We start from the raw sequence: 13,057 nt of genomic DNA on the forward strand, positions 1-13,057 counted from the left end.
GTGCACATGACTCATAAACTATAGCTATCACCAATATCACCACATCAATATATGATATCACTGATAAAGCCTGCATTCCATGCCTCACAACAGAATTCCATTAACCTCTACACCGCAGGCATGTTTCCCAATGTTCTGCGTGTGCCGCGGGGTTATTCGGGCTCCGACAGACTCTCAAAAAATATTTGCCAAACATCAGTTATTAGTCCTAACGGCCATACCACGTTGAGTACACCGCTTCCCGTTCGATCAGCGAAGTTAAGCAACGTTGGGTCTGGTTAGTACTTGGATGGGTGACCACCTGGGAACGCCAGATGCTGTTGGCATAACGTTCTCCCTACGTGTCAAGTGGGGTTGGTGGAGGATTAGTGCCCCTCCCTGTAAAACAATTAACTCTAAGCCCTTAGCCACCCTGTTTGGGATACATGGCGTCTGGAAAATGAATGAATGAATATTAAAATTACATATGCTTATGGCACATACCTTCAGCTTTCTCCTGGAATGTTTGTTGAGCCTTCGTCGGTTACCGTAGGACTTGTGGAGACCTCTGAAGTTGGGTAACGAAGTCTCCACTTTACACTTCCCGACAACCCATAATATGATTACCACAGCCAGATATTAACACTATAAACACTACTCTATGATTTTCAAGTAGTTTGGGATCCATGCTCCAAAAAAATACACTGTGAAAACAATGAAAATTACAAGCGCGTCTGACCGTCGCACTTGCGCTAGTTCGCTCTTGGTATTCTGTCATTTATTATTCATAAAACCCCTCACACTTTATATTTCTATTACTATATAACACTTATATATATCTACAGTCTTTATCCATAAGTTTCCTTCAGTAGTATTAGTTTATTGTCACTGTAGGGATTCAATTTCTTTCAGTAAAATACGTAGCATTCACTTTCTCGTCCTGTATACTAGCATTGAGAGTGAATGTCACTTTCATCTTCACTCTCATAACTCATAGTATTCAGACATGCTAGAATGAAACTTTCACTTTCATTACTCCTAGGGTATATACTCGTATTCTTATAATACTGCTCATTTACATTTCTATTTACGTTCTCTATTTTATTTACGTTATTTACATTTCTATTTTATTTACACTGTGTTATGCACTGTCACTTAAGTAACTTATAAAACCATTTTCCACTGTTCACGTATATTTACATTCATTACTTTCACTTGCTATTTTCACATTATTTACACATTATTTACAATTCCACTTGCACTGTTTTACTCAATAGAAAGATCATAGTCACTCTTTTATCAATTGTCAGCCCTTTACCTCTTTCCACACGAGGTTTAGTAGGGGGTAAAGATCACAAGGCCCTTTGCATGGGGGTGAAAAGTCCCTGAAGCTTGCAAGAGCGAACAGACGTACCTCCACTTCGGAAGATGAGAGTGAACTGATAAGGGTGGGCCAGGGTGGTGGCCTACCTAGGGAAATTCATTACTACCAACGTTAGCCTCTTGACACAGCTAATTTATAGCAGTGAAATGATTGGCAGGAAATCTAGACAATACATTATAAATTAGGTAGTTCCAGGTGAATGTAAATATCACTTAGGCTTCTCCCTTCCCTCCTTATATGTATATTTATTACAAAAATAGATTATACAGCATATTTCAAGGGGAAATAAACAGCAAAAATTAGCGAACGAGTGCACGTGAGGTGTTGTCAGGTGATAATTAGCCAATTCCAGGTGTATGGCACTATCACTTACCTTATTTCTTTCTTGTATATATTATTTGGTATAAGAATAGGGCATAGGTCTTATTTCAATGGATGAAATCAGTGAAAAATTCCAGGGAAGATTTACTTAGCATAGCACGACCGGGCAGGCGAGAGGATAGGGTAATGGAGGGGGGGTAGGGAGGGGAGTCAAGAACGGGGAGAAATGGCTAAATTGTCAACAATGGATGGGAGTACAGATGAGATTAGGAGTGGTGACTAGTGTTGGACATTGGCAGTACTGATAGATGATACAAGCCCCCACTTGGAAGCCCGGGTGAATTCAAAATAACACAGAATCACAAAAGCGACGCCCCGCGGTATGATCCCTTGCTCCCAAGCGTCACAAAAGTGACGCCCCGCGGTTAAGGGGTTAAAGGTCTAACATGAGTTGTGCATAGTCGTACCATGAACTCGGAGAAACGGCAGACGGTGGATTTAAACATTTGTAGCCACACCCCCAGCTTTACCAGCCACAGTGCAGATATGGTCATGGAACCTCAAATTTCTATCCACCAGAACGCCCAGGTCTTTACTGACAGCTGTTAATGGGACAGGATGATTACCTATAAAATATTGGCCAAAAGGCTGAGGCACAATGCAGTTCCTGCCAAACCTAAGTGTACCACACTTGTCTGGGTGAAGGTGTAGGCCCCAAGACTCGCCAATACTGTTCACCATGTCTATATCATGTTGACAATTGGTAACACTACAGACAATACACACACTACTGTTCCTGTTAACTTTTATATATATTTTTAAATAATTTGCAAAACTCTTGTACTGTCAGTTCAGAGATGAAGTCACGTGGCTGATGTATATAAAAAACAATACAGGGCCCAACACTGAGCCCTGGGGTACTCTACTTAACAGCTCGGAAGTAGCTCTGCCACCATCCACCAACACAAACATCTTTCTCTTGGTATTGGTGAAGCCAAGCATTGTTATTTTGTGCTAAAGCTAATCAAGATAATGCTCACCTTTCCCAGCACACTGAGTTTAAAATGTCACAACAATCCTGCAGACGACAGCCACTGTGCAAGCTTGTGTTTACGTCGCTTACGGTAACAACAAACAAGTCTACTAAAAAAAAGAAAAAAATCCTTTAAAGGTCTCGTCAAAAGAGTCAATGGGGTATGCCAAATTCCTCCAAAATTTTAATAATGTAAAAAGATATAGAAAAGTGCACGCCACAGTGCAAGATTATGAAAAACCCAGGATAAAATATCAAACGAAACTCGGATCCACTCCAATCTAATATTAATTTTGATATCTATAGTTCAAGAAGAAGTAGATAAATAAACGCTGTATTGCAAATTTATGAAAATATAATAAGGACAAAATATCAAACTTGAATATCAAAATCCCTTGTCATTCTAATACCTGATACTGGCGCCTTATTTAAAATTCGTTTCTTAGATAATTTTATACTGTTCAAATACATAATAATATTTTTCATTCAGATTCCTGCTAAAGCATCATATAACTCTCTCAGGCTCCTATAATTCACTCTCAGCTGAATAAAATCATCTGGCATTAGCTGGAGTGAAATATTGGATCTGTTCCAACAATGACACACTCAAGCCTTAGTCTCTCGATTTTAATTCACTCCCTCATCCTCCACTCCTCCCTCACCCATCCAGATAATTACTCTCGCTCCTTCACTCTCCAAATATCCATCTCCCAATCCCTCACTCCCTATTTTCCCTCTCTCACTCCCTGCAACTCTTAAATACTTCTTCTCGCTACCCATTGCACTTCTCTGTTATATAATCACACCTTCAGATTTCTATATTCTGTCTGTCTGTCTGTCTGTCTGTTTCGCCTCTGTTCCCGTCCCATCACTCCTTCCCCTCCAATATCATCTGTATAAATCACGGCTCCTGCCCGTTCTCTGTTTTTTTCCTTACGTAGGCTGCTACTCTCTCGTTTGTCTTGCTGCCTTCCCACTGCCCTGTGAGGGGAGGGAAAGAATACTTGGCCAGTAGCCCTGCTTGTATGGAGGCAGGCCAAGAATACTTGGCCAGTAGCCCTGCTTGTATGGAGGCAGGCACAGAATACTTGGCCAGTAGCCCTGCTTGTATGGAGGCAGGCACAGAATACTTGGCCAGCAGCCCTGCTTGTATGGAGGCAGGCACAGAATACTTGGCCAGTGGCCCTGCTTGTATGGAGGCAGGTCAAGAATACTTGGCCAGCAGCCCTGCCTGTGGTAAGAGGTCACAACAAATAATGGGAGAAATGGAATTCCCCCGAGCTAGATCCTGTACTGGATCAAATAGCACAGCTAGGTTACAGGAGCGCGCCACCACTCCCGGTACGGCAGTCCCGGGCTAGGCTCGAACTCGCAATCCCCCGATTACGAGCTTGATGCTCTACCACTGAGCCACCGTACCCCAGGTCACTACAAAAAGAGTTGGTCTGTCTTCCATCTTTCTCTCCCTGCTGTCCTCTTCTGCTCTTCTGTCCCGCCTCTCTTCTTGATATTTCCCTCTCACCTTCACCTTTTCTCCCTGACATCATGTCAGCGCCAGCCTTCCAGCCTTCCTTCCCTTTTTCCTTCCTTCCTTCCTTGCCTTCTTATTTTCTTACTTCTCAGGAACGGTCCCCTTGTTACTCCCAGAACGGTCCTTGGTTTCCCACTTGAGTTTAATTCAAGAACGGCCCTACTGACCTCTCTACCACAGCCTCTCACACCTCACAGCAAACCATCTCTCTCTCTCTCTCTGTTTATCCTGTATATTTTTCTTTCTTTTAATCTTCGTTGGTTCTTCGTTGAAAGAGAGAGAGAGAGAGAGAGAGAGAGAGAGAGAGAGAGAGAGCTATCCCTCTTCTTACCTGCCACATCACTAATGAGGTCCAGACAGGTGTATTAAGTCACATCCCCAGAATGTGTGTGTGTGTGTGTGTGTGTGTGTGTGTGTGTGTGTGTGTGTGTACAAACAATAAATCAAACTCCTGCCATTGACAAACACACAATACAAACACACACAAACACTCACCACAAACCCACAAACACCAAACACACTCCCCCAAACACATCTGAAAAAAACACATGAAAATTAGAACATAAACCCACACCATCATCATCACCATCATCATCATCATCACCATCATCACCATCACCATCATCATCATCACCATCATCATCATCATCATCATCATCACCATCATCACATCATCATCACCATCACCACCATCATCATCACCATCATCATCATCATAACCATCATCACATCATCATCACCACCATCATCATCATCATCACCATCATCATCATCATCATCATCACCATCATCATCAACACCATCATCATCATCATCACCATCATCACCATCATCATCACCATCGTCATCATCATCACCATCATGCCAAATAATAATAATAATAATAATAATAATTATAATCATACTAATACTAATACTAATAATAATAATTATAATGATACTAATACTAATAATAATCATCATCATCATCACCATCATTCATCATCATCATCATCATCACCACCACCACCATCATCATCATCATCACCATCATCACCATCACCACCACCATCATCATCACCATCATCATCATCATCACAACAAGGAGGTACATTCAGAGAGCACTACACCCCGTCCTTCCCTGGTCTCACCATACCACCTGCTTATAGTGATGATATGGACATTCACCACAGTAATCCACATATGGTGTTGTGGTGTGGTGTTGAGGAGACGTTGGCCAGTGAGAAGTAAATATATTCTGTTCCAATTCTCTCTCTCTCTCTCTCTCCATTTTTCATATATATTCCTTTTCTTTCCCTTTCTTTTCTCTCTCTATACCTTCCTTATCCATTCTTCTTCCTCATTTTCTCCCCTCCCTCTCTCTCACGCCCCTGGGAGCTAGTAAATACAGGTAATGTATGCTATGTTAATTATTACAACAAATCTCCAGGTGACAGCACATTGTAACACCCACTCCACTCCGGCTTTGTGTGTGTGTGTGTAATTCACCGGGTCGGTCAGGATCACCTGATGGTCGTGATCGTCAGCTTTTACCCTCCCGGAAGGAAGCTGAGAGCTCATATAGTCCGATCTAAGGGCAAGGCTGTGACCTTCACACACGCACACACCCGTCCCCTTGCTCCAGGGGGACAGTAACCACCCACTTCGTCAGTGAAACTTTTTCGCAACCTGAGCGAGGCGCGAACTCCCGTCTACCAGATGGCAAGCGAGAACGTTACCACTGCACCAGCGAGCGGTGTGTGTGTGTGTGTGTGTGTGTGTGTGTGTGTCTATCTTTCTATTTGGCTGTCTGTTTTCCTGTCTGTGTCTGTCAGTTAGCTTACGTGTGTGTGTGTGTGTGTGTGTGTGTGTGTGTGTGTGTTCTTACCTAATTGTATCTTTACAGGAATGAGTCAAGCTCGTACTGTCCCGTGTCTTAAACCATATTTATCGTACAGATCCTTAAATTTGTGAATTGTGTGTGTGTGTGTGTGTGTGTGTGTGTGTGTACCTTTCTGTTTTTGTCTGTCTGTCTGCCTTTTTCCCTACCTGCCTGCTGTCTGCCTGCTTCCTTGCCTGCTAGTTACCACAATTCTGTGGATGTATTTTTGTGGTCAATATCTGTCTATCTATCTGTCTCTCTGTCTGTCTCTCATCCTACGTACCTGCCTATCTACCTACCAGTTACTCTGCCTTTCACTTCCTGCTTACCTGCCTGCCTTTTTTCCCTACCTGCCTACCTGCTGCTGCCTACTGCCCACCTACTGCCTACTGTCCACCTACTGCCTACCTACTGCCTGCCTTCCTGCCTCTCACTTTCTACCTGCTTACGTACCTGCCTTTTTCCGTGCCTGTCTTCCCTTCTACGTCACTACCTGCTTCCTTAACTACCAATCTCTGTACCTAATTACGTTTTTTCCCCGTCCATCCCTACCTCCCTTGTTTTGCCTCCTTAATTTCCCTTCTCTCTCTCTCTCTCTCTCTCTCTCTATCTCTATCTATCTATCTATCTATCTATCTCTGTGTGTGTGTGTGTGTAAATTTATATTCTGATTTTATTTCCCCAATGTCATCCTTGGTCTCCACCACACTCACATATACTCTTCTAGTTAGTCTCACTTTGGCTATGACACCCCCACTACCCTGTACAACAGTATCGCCAATAAGACATATAAGGAGCCTTTGACACAGAGGCAACGCAACAACAAAAGCAGAGAAAAGAAGGCGAAAAAAAAAAAGTCAAATGAATGTTATAAATGTTGGATAAGTTACACTTGTTTGCCCTCCATTTTTTACAGTTTTCTATCTTGTAAGCTCCGCCCCCAAGATGGCGCCTTGCTGTCTCCCTCGACCCACAACACAACAATGCCACTGCCCACACCCCAGGGCTTCCATTTTAGGGTAAAATACCCTAAATTAGGGTAATCAGACCCCTTCTAGGGTAGCGTTTGGGGTAATACATAACATGGGGTAATTTTAGGGTAATTTTTTGCCAAAATGCACACACACAAAAAATGTGTCACAATCAGTCGAAAATCAAGAATATTTCTCAAACCTAATATAGAAATGAACACAAAACTCTAAAGTTTCAAACTGCGCGCCACGTTTAATTCCGAAACGGTTAGGCCGGGTTGGCTCAAATGAGTGTTCTGATTAAACCAGAAATCTAATAGAAATGAGATAAAACATAGAGAAACTTGTTTTCTCTTACTTTATTTATTTTTGTTTTCTTTAAATCAAATATATGGAATTCTTTACATACTTCATCCAGTTTGCCTTTTTCTTAAATAGTGTATTTTTTTCTTTTAAATAAAAAATATGGCGTTCTTTACATACTTCATCCAATTTGCCTTTTTCTTAGATTCATATACTGTATAGTATATATATATATATATATATATATATAATATATATATATAATATATATATATAAATATATATAATCGAAGTTAGTGTTGCCTACTAATTAGGGTAAAACATAGGAATTTAGGGTAAAACTGACTTGACTCTAGGGTAAGGTGAGCGGAGCTTATGGAAGCCCTGCCACATCCACGGACCACGGCAACCCCTTTCAGTTACCCCATGATGCGTGGGGGTGGGTAGATGTTGGTCATCCAGCTCCGCGGCGCCCCTCCGTCTACTTCAATCCAATCCTCTTTTCTCTCTCTCTCTCCTTGTTGCTGTTCTTTCCTCCATTTTCTCTGTTGTTCTTTCCCTCCTTCCCCATTTCCACTATTTTTCTTTCCTCTCGTCTTTCTTCCCACGCATGTACTTTTTTATCTTTCTTCCTCCCACTTCTGCATCTTTCTTCTTTCTTTCCTCTTTCGATCCGTCTCCTCTTCCTTCTCTCTCTCTCTCTCCTTGTTACTCTTCTTTCCCCCATTTTCTCTCTTGTTCTTTCCCTGCTTCCCCCTTTCCACTCTATTTTTCTTTCCTCTCGTCTTTCTTCCCACGCATATACATTTTTATCATCCTCTCCCTTCCTCCCACTTCTGCATCTTTCTCCTTCTCTCTCCTTCGGTCCGTCTCCTCTTCCTTCTCTCTCTCCTTCTGTCTCTCTCTCTCTCTCTCTGCAATACTAAACTGACACAAGTAGCTAATAAGCCTACACGAAGCACTGCTACCTCTGCAACTCTTCTTGATATAATTACAACTAACATTCCTGAGAAAGTAACTCATAGCGATGTTGTGCCGCGTATCATAGGTGAGGCACCACCTTATAACTGTAACTGCAAATATAAGTAAACCTAAACGTCCACCTACTATTATAACCTTCCTATCTATATATTGCCTGCCGCCTTAATTCCGTAAGGGGTGGCCACAAACAAATCGCCTCCATGTCGCCCTGTATCCCCGCCATTTTACTGCCCTGCTCCCAGCTGACACCCCCCTCCCTCATATACTCCACTCCATCTCTTCCTCGGCCGTCCCCTCCCTCTCCCCCCCTCCACCTGATTCACATACACTCTCCTCGTCAGTCTCTCACTCTCCATCCTCTCCACATGGCCAAACCTTCCCTGACCTGAAAACCTATAGCAATGATGTACTGTGTTGCCACCTACTAAAGGAAACCAATCAATACTATTCTGGCCACTGACAATGTACATGAACAGGCTGATATGTTACCATCAGTGCTGATCACAAGTTTGGACAAATTAATGTGCCCGCCCTTGTTACCAGAGAAATAACACGTCCTGCCCCTTGTATTACTGATGACATGTCCTGCCCCTTGTATTACTGATGACATGTCCTGCCCCTTGTATTACTGATGACATGTCCTGCCCCTTGTATTACTGATGACATGTCCTACCCCTTGTATTACTGATGACATGTCCTACCCCTTGTATTACTGATGACATGTCCTACCCCTTGTATTACTGATGACATTCAAGAAATATAAACACGGCATCGCACACACACACACACACACACACACACACACACACAAATAATAATAAAACTAAACAGGTTCAGCATGTCAGTACAGGAAAGTTACAGGGATTTAAAGAAAAGAGCCAGATCACTTAATAACCAATGAACTCTCAAACTCCAGAGGTAATACTTGTGCAACATGGAAAATACTCCAAGACATAATACCCAACAATAACAACTCCAACAATAGCTTTTTTGATGATCCACAAAGTAAAGCTGAAGAATTTATTAAGTTTTTCGCAAACGTAGGTAAACGAACTTTTGAAAATCCCCAGGTGTCTTTGCAACCAGTACCATCATAAATCCTGCAACTGCCAGACCTGTCACTGGTAATGGCACAGGCAGCATGACACAATGCCCACCAGACACTGATGATGTTAACACTGTATTAACAATTAAACGTTTACAAAATACTAATCTTATGGCTCATAGAAATTTCACTTCGTTTTATTAAGATTCCCTCATCATACTCGCATATTATTTAACCCACGTAATAAATTCTTCAATTGTTACGGGCGTATTCCCTAATGTCTGGAAGAATGCTATAGTCACGCCATTATATAAAAATGGGCACACTCAGGTCGTGAGCAATTACCCACCAATCTCACTGCTACCTGTTTTTTCTATTGTTATCGAAAAAATCGTCTCATCTTAAGTAATAACATTCCTTGAGTCAAACAAACGTCTCTCACATACCCAACACAGTTTCCTTGCTAAGCTATCCACAATACAGCACTCATAATTATCACTGATAATATCTACCATAATATGGATAATAAACACATATCACTTTTAACCCTCTGTGATCTATCAAAAGCTTTCGACGGTGTTAGCCATTCCATTCTTCTCAATAAACTCAGTAAAGTCAATGTTGATAACTTCTGGTTTGACAGCTGCCTTAATAACACACAGTCTGTTCACATCCAAAACTTCAAATCCTCCAAATCAAATGTCACTTATGGGGTACCCCAAGGCTCAATTCTTGGCCCTATACTATTTAGTATATATGTGAACGATCACTCAGCAAATGTTACCGACTGTGTGTTAGTGCAATATGCTGATGACACTCAGTTTCTTCACAGTGGCAAACCAGATTCTCTTCAGGATATATTGCACAAACCAGGGGAAACCTTGAGTATGACCAGGGAATATTTTCTTAAAACGGTCTTCTTCTGAATACCATTAAAACGCAATTATCTTTTTAGGTGCAGGCCAATGATCTCACTAATACCACCTAACACTACTGTTGGATTTGGAGACACAGTAGACCCAGCACTGATGTACAAAACTTAGGTATATATATGGATTGCTACATGACCTTTGATAAGCACGTAAATCAACTTAGCAAAAGAGTACTGGTCATATTAATATATATTAACAGGATAAAAGATGGCTTTGACAAAGACCCTCGACACATCATAGTGCAGGCACTGGCCCTAAGTATGTGGCACTGCAGGCACTGGCACTAAGTATACTACTGCAGTGTAATATGTGGCACTGCAGGCACTGGCACTAAGTATACTACGGCAGTGTAATATGTGGCACTGCAGGCACTGGCACTAAGTATACTACGGCAGTGTAATATGTGGCACTGCAGGCACTGGCACTAAGTATACTACGGCAGTGTAATATGTGGCACTGCAGGCACTGGCACTAAGTATACTACGGCAGTGTAATATGTGGCACTGCAGGCACTGGCACTAAGTATACTACGGCAGTGTAATATGTGGCACTGCAGGAAATATCAACTTTCACGTGTGCAGAAACTACACAATTTTGCTGCTAAAGTTGTCGATGGAAAAGCCAGGAAGTCTGACCATGTCACTGCAGTTTTAAAAGACCTGACATGGCTAAACACTCCAAACAAGATAAAGTTTGACACAGCTGGCACAGTCTTCCAATATCCAGCTAATCTCTACCCTGACTGTCTCCTGTCTTTTCCATCGCTGTCACAGTCTTCCAATATCCAGCTAATCTCTACCCTGACTGTCTCCTGTCTTTTCCATCGTTGTCACTGTCTCCTGTCTTTTCCATCGCTGTCACAGTCTTCCAATATCCAGCTAATCTCTACCCTGACTGTCTCCTGTCTTTTCCATCGCTGTCACAGTCTTCCAATATCCAGCTAATCTCTACCCTGACTGTCTCCTGTCTTTTCCATCGGTACACAATATGACACAGAGTATAAAAAAAAAAAAAAAAAATGTACTTTGCTAAGGTTAATAGCGACTCAGGTGCAAGATCCTTAGCAGTAACACGGCCAAAGATATGCAACCACCTGCCAGAAAATGTTAAGGAATTACACAGTTTATACACTTTCAAAATTACACTTAACAGTCACTTACTAAACACCATCAATAATCTTACTGTACAACGCTATACAATAATAAACAGTAATATATGAGGCAAAAATCCATCCATCATCCAATCCCACACTGCCCCAACAGGAGCGTAGAAGCCCGGGGCTAGGCAGTTAGTCTCGACATTTAAGATGAGAGTGACCAGCCTCACTCATCCCTGAGTGCCATTACATGAGCAATAAACCCCAACCATCCCTTGGATATAAACCTTCACCGGCTCAATCCGACTCGAGCGCAATAATTACCCACTAAACCACCAAGTGCCAATATTTGGTTATATGGTCACCACCCAGCGTAGTAAATGGTTTCCTGGTGTACAGGAAACCATTTGGCTTGTCACTCAGTGTAGAGTCACCCACAGGCAGAAGGAAAAGGAAAGAATGAAGGAAAGAAAGACAGAAGAGGAAGTGTAAAGTTACCCGTAGGCAGAAGGACGAGGAAAGAATGAAGGAAAGACAGAAGAGGATGGAAGGAAAGAAGGATGGAGAGGAAAGGGCAGACAGCCGAGAGCAGCAATACATCGAGTGAGTGGATGGTGAGCGCCCCCATCTACCACTAATATGATATCATAATTCACAAAGGCAACGGTTTAAAATAGACAGTGTAATGACATTTAGTATATTGATAATTGTACTTGTATTATACCCCCTAACACCTATATCTACAGGGTATGATCTTGGCGTCTATGCTTTGTACTGTTATTGTATACATAACATTGTTATAGGAATAACCACCGTTTGTGGAAATAAACATTATTATTGTTATTATTATTTATTATTATTATTATTATTATTATTATTATTGCTGCTGTTGTTGTTGTTGTTGTTATAATCATGATCATCATCATCATTATTATTATTATTATTATTATTATTATTATTATACTCTCCTCCCTCCATCCTCCCTCCCTGCCTCCTCCCTGGCCTCACGCCTGGCCAGCCAATCAGAGGGCGGCTGGTGCTAAGGGCAGAGGGAGGCGGACGCTGATTGGCTGAGCCAGTGTAAACACAGCCGCGGCAGCCATATTGCTCCGCCTACTGCCTCTTTATTTTCCTTTTTCTCACTCTTTATCACTTTTCTATCTACCCGTTTGTGTCTATTGATTTATTTGGAGCTGTTTTGAGTGTCTATTGGTGAGCTGAGGAGGCTCGTAAAAGGATAGATGGGATAATGTTTTGAAACGTGGGGATTTTTGCACCCCCGTGTTTGCTGAGAGAGAGAGAGAGAGAGAGAGAGAGAGAGAGAGAGAGAGAGAGAAAGCTGCTAAGGCAAAAATGATGATAGTGGGTGAGATAGAGAAAAGTGAGAGGTGAGGCGGAGACGCGAGAGTGAGGGGAAAGAATATGAGAATAAGAGGCGTGAAAGATTGTGAGGAAGTGAACCAAAATATTACCTCTCCTACCACACCCTCCCCCCCCTCTCTCTCTCTCTCTTTCGTGAGAAAGTGAGTCAAATTATTAACTTCTTCAATCCCATCATCTCTCTCTCTCTCTCTCTCTCTCTCTTTCGTAAGAAAGTGAGTCAAATTATTAACTTCTTCA

General features: G+C 42.0%; 1 non-coding gene across 1 annotated transcript; it reads left to right on the forward strand.

Moving 5' to 3' along the window:
* Positions 1-207: 207 nt before the first annotated feature.
* LOC145393930 (5S ribosomal RNA) lies at positions 208-326 on the forward strand. Its single transcript, XR_013896282.1, has one exon. It is a non-coding gene; the product is annotated as a 5S ribosomal RNA (ribosomal RNA).
* The last annotated feature ends 12,731 nt before the right edge of the window (positions 327-13,057 follow it).

Source organism: Coenobita brevimanus, chromosome 25 (genome assembly GCF_032717465.1).
Source record: "Coenobita brevimanus isolate Jiangsu-jjx chromosome 25, ASM3271746v2, whole genome shotgun sequence".
Taxonomy (NCBI): domain Eukaryota; kingdom Metazoa; phylum Arthropoda; class Malacostraca; order Decapoda; family Coenobitidae; genus Coenobita; species Coenobita brevimanus.